The sequence below is a fragment of the Stomoxys calcitrans genome, chromosome 4, assembly GCF_963082655.1.
Source record: "Stomoxys calcitrans chromosome 4, idStoCalc2.1, whole genome shotgun sequence".
Taxonomy (NCBI): Eukaryota; Metazoa; Arthropoda; class Insecta; order Diptera; family Muscidae; genus Stomoxys; species Stomoxys calcitrans.
The window spans coordinates 40,238,240-40,245,996 of record NC_081555.1 but is presented as its reverse complement, the minus strand read 5'-3'; positions in this window follow the sequence as shown (position 1 = coordinate 40,245,996).

Here is a 7,757-nt window from a genome sequence, read left to right as displayed (position 1 = left end):
GATTCAGTGATTGAAGGCTCGAATTACACGAAATTCACGCCGCATCAAACAAATGGCTAAATATATGCAAATATCCCTTGAAAGGATGCAACGTATATTAAAGACGAGTTTAAGGTTGTTGTTGAAGCCATATTTCCATGTGGAGGTGGCGATTCCGGTCCAAAGATCGCGGGAAAACGGTGGTCATTGGTTATTTAAAGCGAAAACAACTCGCCTTGTCATATCGAGCATCATAAGCACTCAGTATTTGTGCAACAGTCGGTGTCGCCCGGCCTCGATTCCGCTGATTGTCCGCGACCGCCGTTGCTACCACCCCGAATGGAGCATTTCGCAACCTGTGGACGCGCCCGGTAGCTCCCAGCTTACTTCTCGTGACAGCAATAAACACCACACGGATCGGACCTCATTGTTCCAGCTTGTGTAGTGAAAATTTCCGAACAGTGTGTTCTTTCGGACTAGAAAAAATTCAATTTCCAATTAAGTAATTCGTAAGCTCTCAAAACGTTCCTGTTTACTTAACCGAGCGCACGTACGACAATTTGACGATACGAACGGCCACCCGAAGTAATTTTCCATCTCAAATGATGGTATGGGCAATTGAGACCGCTGATGGCCGTTTCGTTTTCATTGTGCCTGGCCTGCTACTTATTGTCGGGCACACATTTTTGGAGCTTCTTTGGAATCGTGGACATTGAAACAATTCTGTCGTGGACCACACTTAACCAAATTTGTTATTTAAAACTGTCTGCTGAAAATGGGAAAGCAGATATAACTGCTGTTTCCGCAAACATATGGCTGCTATATTAGCAAACATTTCTTACGCTATTACAAAAGATCGGACTTTAGAATATCTGCTGTGCGTGTCTCGCACTGGCACTCACTTTAGGTTCTCATTTCTTTGAGAACTTGTCGGATTTAGCGAATGTGAACATTAGTTGTTGGGATTTTTAAAGCGATCTGAATGATTCAACGGCAGGAACTATATGACATCTTCCTCTCCTGTTCCTGTGGTATCACAATGGACGAAATCGTCTAAGCGGGTCTGACAGCAGACTGCCATTTGAACCTAACCTAACATAACCTCCACACATTTATGCCATTTCAATCATTAAACAAGTAAAAGCGTGCTTAGTTCGGCCGGGCCGAATCTTATATACCCTCCACCATGGAGCGCATTTGTTGAGTTCTTTTCCCGGTATTTCTTCTTAGGCAAAGAAATTATATAAGAAAAGATTTGCTCTGCTATTAGAGCGATATCAAGATATGACCCGGTTTAGACCACAATTAAATTATATGTTGGAGACCTGTGTTAAATGTCAGCCAATTCGAATAAAAATTGCGCCCTTTGGGGGCTCAAGAAGTAGTAGAAGTCAAGACCCCAGATCGGTTTATATGGCAGCTATATCAGGTTATGGACCGATTTGAACCATACTTGGCACAGTTATTGGATATCATAACAAAACACGTCGTTCATTCTAATCGGATAAGAATTGCGCACTCTAGAGGCTCAAGAAGTCAAGACCCAAGATCAGTTTATATGACAGCTATACCAGGTTATGGGCCGATTTGAACCATTCTCAGCACAGTTGTTAGAAATGATACTAAAACACTATGTGCAAAATTTCAGTCAAATTGGATAAGAATTGCGCCCTCCGGAGGCTCAAGAAGTCAAGACCAAAGATCGGTTTATATGGCAGCTATATCAAAACATGGACCGATATGGCCCATTTACAATACCAACCGACCTACACTAATAAGAAGTATTTGTGCAAAATTTCAAGCGGCTAGCTTTACTCCTTCGGAAGTTAGCGTGCTTTCGACAGACAGACGGACGGACGGACGAACGGACGGACGGACGGACGGACGGACGGACGGACGGACGGACATGGCTAGATCGACATAAAATGTCGCGACGATCAAGAATATATATACTTTATGGGGTCTCAGACGAATATTTCGAGTAGTTACAAACAGAATGACGAAATTAGTATACCCCCCATCTTATGGGGGAGGGTATAAAAATGTGGTCGTTTGAATTGTTAACGTACGATCTGGCACTGTACCGAATCTGGACAACGGATAGCTGAAAACTTAATAGATGACAACGATATACTCCTCTCGACTAACCCAATTGAGTAAAAAGAAAACACGCGTTCTCCCTTTGAAAAGCCGGTGCATTGGTAAATCATTGCCCACTCTATGGAAAATGGCGCAAAATCCTTATGACATATGAGATTTCACTTTCTGTATCCAGAAATCTTTTCTTATGTGCGTCAAATACGTATGGAGCGCGCTCTAATCAGTATCTATTTCCATATGTGTTGCACGTTTTTTTCATCTTCGATGAAATTAGGGGTCGCTTTAATCGAAGGAATTGCATATGTATTCCAAAATCCCTTCTGTGTAAATCCGATGTGTACAACTTTCGGAGTTGCTATCTATGAAAATACGTAAGACAATACATTTGGTGTGAAAGAAGCTTTACTTGAGTACCAAACGCTTCCATATGAAACCAAGACCAAAATGCTGAACATCTTACTTGCACCGAATAGGACTTAAATAAAACACAGCAATAGCAAACCTGCAGTCAGTAGCAAGAAGAGTAGCAGAATAGAGTAGAAATGTTTACCCCGCGTGAAGAGGAGAGAAATGGAAATATGTGTATGAGGGAGTTTAAATGTTCAGAAGTCGGAAAATTCAATAAAAGAACTAAATACCAAACCAATGGCATCGGTCCATGCACACCCTCCTGCAGAGGCAAAGAGGGATATCTGGTAACAGATACAGAAAGAATATTTTTTCAGCTGATGGGTATCAGATAGTGTCGGCAACGAGTATACCAATCCCTAATTATGGTATAGATTGTTGAATATCATCTAGTAAGAAAGAGGATAGCGTGGCAAAAATTCGGCTAAGGACAACAAAGCAGCAGGAGCTAATGGATTACCGGCTGAACTATTTAAGACCCGAGGGGACACACTGATGAGGCATATGCATAAGGTCGTATTCGCGTTCTGGCTAGCGTCATCATATCGCAGCTTTAGATAGGGAATAAACACCACTGATTTGTTTTCTGATTTTCTCGCCAGCATTCGCAGATCTTCAGCGTAATGGGCGGACATGACCTAAATTACCATTTCAATCCAACAACTACGTTTACTAAGCCATGTCCTAACCTTGCGAATGCCATATAAAAATGTGTGTTAGGTTATCATTGTTTTATTATTTCCTAATCTTAACATTTTTACGTCACGTTTGACATGTAACAAGTCTTGCAGGTTCAACGTTTGAACGTTATGGAAGCGCATTAATACATACACATGCACACATGTCACTGTGTAGCAAATACGAACACTCTCTGTCATCACATTGACAAGCTCATTTATATATAACTAAAGTATGCGCAATATGTCTACAATACCTATATTGCAATTCCCATGGTGGACGAGCAAATTTAAAATACATTTCGTTGTAATTGAGTACTTAGCCATATTCAAATGGAAACGTGATTATTACCACAACAACCGTATCAATAGTCCTACTGTTGCTTTCATTTCATAATGGGTACTGATAGTGGAAAACCACCATTCTTGAGAAAATTGTGGCTACAAAAGTTTGGTTTCTATCTACGTATATGAGTACATGCAAAAATGTAAATTCACTCATATACATTCTATAAGGAACAGCGGGTATTTCCCTCTCGTAAAATTGAGTATTGTCCGATTCTAGTTTTAGCTCCATGATAAAGGGCTTCCTTTTTTAGCCAAAACGGTCCAAACGGTGTGTCATGGAGCGATACTACTTATTAGAGAAGTTTAAGTTTGGACGAAGATCTTAAAAACGTCGCTAGCATTTCCAAGGCATAACCATTATTGTCATTTTTATACCCACCACCGTAGGATAGGGGGGAGCCTTCAAAAATTGAGATATTGAATTGAAATTTGGCACAGATACGTATTTTTGATGCACGCTGGTTAAGTTCTTGAACGGGCCAAATCGGACTATATTTGGATATAGCTGCTATATGCCCATAAATGCTTTATTTTTCATCCGATTTCGCTGAAATTTGAAACATTGAGTAGTTTTGGGCCTCCCGACATCTGATCTAAATATGGTCGGACTGTATTTATATATCGGACTTATATATCGGTCTATAATCTTACCGTCGTTGTTGTAGCCCTAATGTCCAATATACTGTATATCAGATAATCACACTGGTCGTTCTTGCGTTAATACAGTACCTCACCACGCATTCCGTTATCTCCCGAATTTCCGCCTGTAGAATTTCATTCTCTGGCTCCTCAATAAAGACACCCAGATCTATTTTGTCCTCTAGCTTTGATCCATCCGTGTAGCATGAACCACCCGATGGTGATACCAGAGTTCCGTCAATTCACGACTGTGCGGCTGGCTTCAGTGTCTCGCACTCAACCTTAAAAGTCGTCTCGGTTTTCCGATCAAAAGCCCCTTCCAATCCATCCATGTCTCCTATTACCGCATTGTATATGACCTGATCTTCTATGCACTCTCCCATTGCCTTTAGTCTCATAGCCGCAGTGGCTGCCTCGTACTTAATCGGGCGTCTAGAATTGTCTTTATGCCATTGTGGGCGTAGCTGTCATTGCCTCACCTATGCCAAGGCGACATGTTCTGCTGTAATATGCTAACGTTGCACTTTCTTTCCGTCGCTTTCCACCAAAGTGCTGGAAAGCGACGGAAGTGCAAATTTACTCATGAACTTAAGGAACAGGGGCAAACTTCCCACGTATCATTGAGTGCTGTCCAATTCAGGTATAAGCTCAATAATAATGGTACATCTTTTTATAGCCGATTCCGAACGGCGTGCTGCAGTGCAAAACCTTTTTGGGGAGATGTTTTTACATACTAAGCCATGTAAAAACATCTCCCAAATATCGCCAGCGTTAGGAGAGGATAGCCACCGAAGAAAATTTTTTCTGATGTTCTCGCCAGAATTTTAACCCAGGCATTCAGCGTTATTTGCGGACATACCGTTATTTGCGGACATAACCTCTGGGCTACGGGGGCCTCCTTAATACCATCAAGAGCTAGAACCACGTAAAGTGACTTTTTCGACGTTTTTTTCGGCCATAATCGTGTCAGCTCCGGTCTTCATCGGCTTCTGCTGTCTTCTTGTTCTTCAGCCTACTTCAGGCTACTACTACAGTATAAATTCTATACAGTGATCCGGAGTCGGTTCTGTGGTATTCTCATCGCAGCAAGTAAGCGATGCCTGCAGCTGGGAAAAATGTGCTTTTAATGTTCTAAGGGCGCTCTTTGTATCAACATCCAAAGTTTCTTCTTTGTCTCTGCAGGAGTATGAGGTTGTAACAAAGCCGTAGAAGTTTCGGACTTCATTCCTGAACATCTCAATCCGCTCACACCTACGTCTATCCCTTTCCCTCGTCCTCCTACGTAATAGGAGTTTACTTTGTGTTTAAAAATTGAAATTAAGATGTTTGAAAATTATACGCTTTCATTTGAAAAACATTTTTAATTCACATGCATCACCCTGTTATTTGAATGAGAATATATATATATACTAAGGCAAGTTTCACATGTAGAGGGCGTGGCTAAGAAATAAGGCTTTTTGCACAGAGCGGTTCATAATAAATTTCAAAATAGTGGATATTGAGTAACTTATATGTAACGTAATGTAATGCGTTTTTACATATTTACATACAGTGGGACAGAAAAGTCTAAATACCCCGCTGAAAAAACACGTTTAACAAAATACATTTTTTGTACGAAACAGTTTTTTTTTTGCCAAATGTCTATTGTGGCTAAAATTGTTTGTAATTATTGGGTTGCCCTAAAAGTAATTGCGGATTTTTTTAAAAGAAAGTAAAGCATTTTTAATAAAACTTAGAATGAACTTTACTCAAATATACTTTTTTTACACTTTTTTTCTAAAGCAAGTTAAAAGTAACAGGTGGTAACTGACAGAAGAAAGAATGCAATTACAGAGTCACAAGCTGTGAAAAAATTTGTCAACGCCGACTATATGAAAAATCCGCAATTACTTTTTGGGCAACCCAATATATGAATGTTTAGGGTAAAATCTTATCCTGACTACCTCGTGTCTGTTTACGTAACTGGTATTTATGAAAAGGTATGTAGATCTATCTTTGACACTGTATATTTTGAAGTCTTTCATCCTACGAATCTTCAGGTAGCGCATAGGGGAATGCTCAGTAGATATAGGTACGTGAGAAACTCTGGTTTAGAACAATATAGGATTCATGGTAGACGTATAGTCCTATGGTTCAAGAACAGTAAACATAAAAATTTAGCATCAGAATCGGGCCCGGTAGACCCCACTGGGGCCTCACCATTGCGCCATTGGAACAGGTGGGCAACCTTGCAACAGTCGTCTCGCCTTCAAGGGCCTTACTGAAATCCCACAGCACCTCGCTAATCCCCATCGTGCCTACATATCTAATGCCTGCATAGTACGGGCATTCCGTCAGTACATGCCTCCAGTCCTCAGATCTCCCACAAGTTCCTCTGATGCAAAATCACATTAAAGAAGCCATGTCCCGTCAGTATGAAGCCCAGACCTAGACCGCAGCCAAAGTCCGGGCGGTCTCGTGCGAACGTCGCTAAAAAGAACTATGCAAATCCAAATTTTCCCATGAACATTCTATTAGGGAACAGGGGCAAACTTCCCACATATCACTGAGTGATTTCCGAGAGCCGAGTCCGAACGACGTGCGGCAATGTAACACCTCTTTGGGGAGAAGTTTTTACAGACAAGACACTAGGAGGGGAGAACCAACGTTGAAATTTTTTTCTGATGTTCTCGTCGGGATTCGAAACCAGACGTTCAGCGTCATAGGCAGACATGCTAACCTCAGCGCTATGGTAACCTCTGCTGAAAATAACTACTTCTGTCTTTCACGGATGTACGCCTAGAACACTTTCGGTAGCCCACTTCCCTGTCGCAAGTAGAAATTCCTGAAGTATAACTCTAAGTGTGACTGGAAAATTTCCCCTTACCGGATAGTCACGTCCATCCACCTTACGCCTTTTTAGAGAGACAATAATATATTGTTAATGGCTATATTCCAAAGTAGAGGTAGAGTAGTAGTAGAAGAGTAGAGACAGTACACCCCTTAAGGTGTTCCCTTGCTGACCCATCTTTTTAGATCCACAGATCCCAAGCCTGCCGTAATGTTTAATAAGTTAATCTTTGTTACGGTAGTTTTGATGCTTAAAGACTCCAGCTCCTTCATGATTGACGTCGGTTTTACATCAATTTTACAATGGTGGAGATTTATCTGCAGAAACAGGACCATAGTCAGAATTCAGAATTCCCATCACTGTTGCTTTAGCCTCATCTTTTTAGTCCATCAAGATTTCATCCTCACAAGATTCGTTCGAGCTTGCCATGATGAGTTTCCTTACTTAGTCCTCGAACCATTCCTCTACACAACCATGGATGCTGTATAAGAACCACGTCAAATCTTCCCTTCACCAGAAGGGCCTTTAGCGCCGCCGAAGCGGCCTAACAATGGTGGAGATTTATCTGCCAGAATCGAATCATAGTCAGGATCCAGAATTTTCACCACTGTTGCAAAATTCGTTCGATATTGTCATGATGAGTTTCCCTGCGCATTCAGGGGCAGTTGAGAAAACTTTGGAACCCCTCTTCCTCAGGACACTGGACACTTGCGGTGTGGACGATTCCTCCATTAACTGCTGCTGTCGAAGCAGCAGTTAATGGAGGTTCCCCGCTG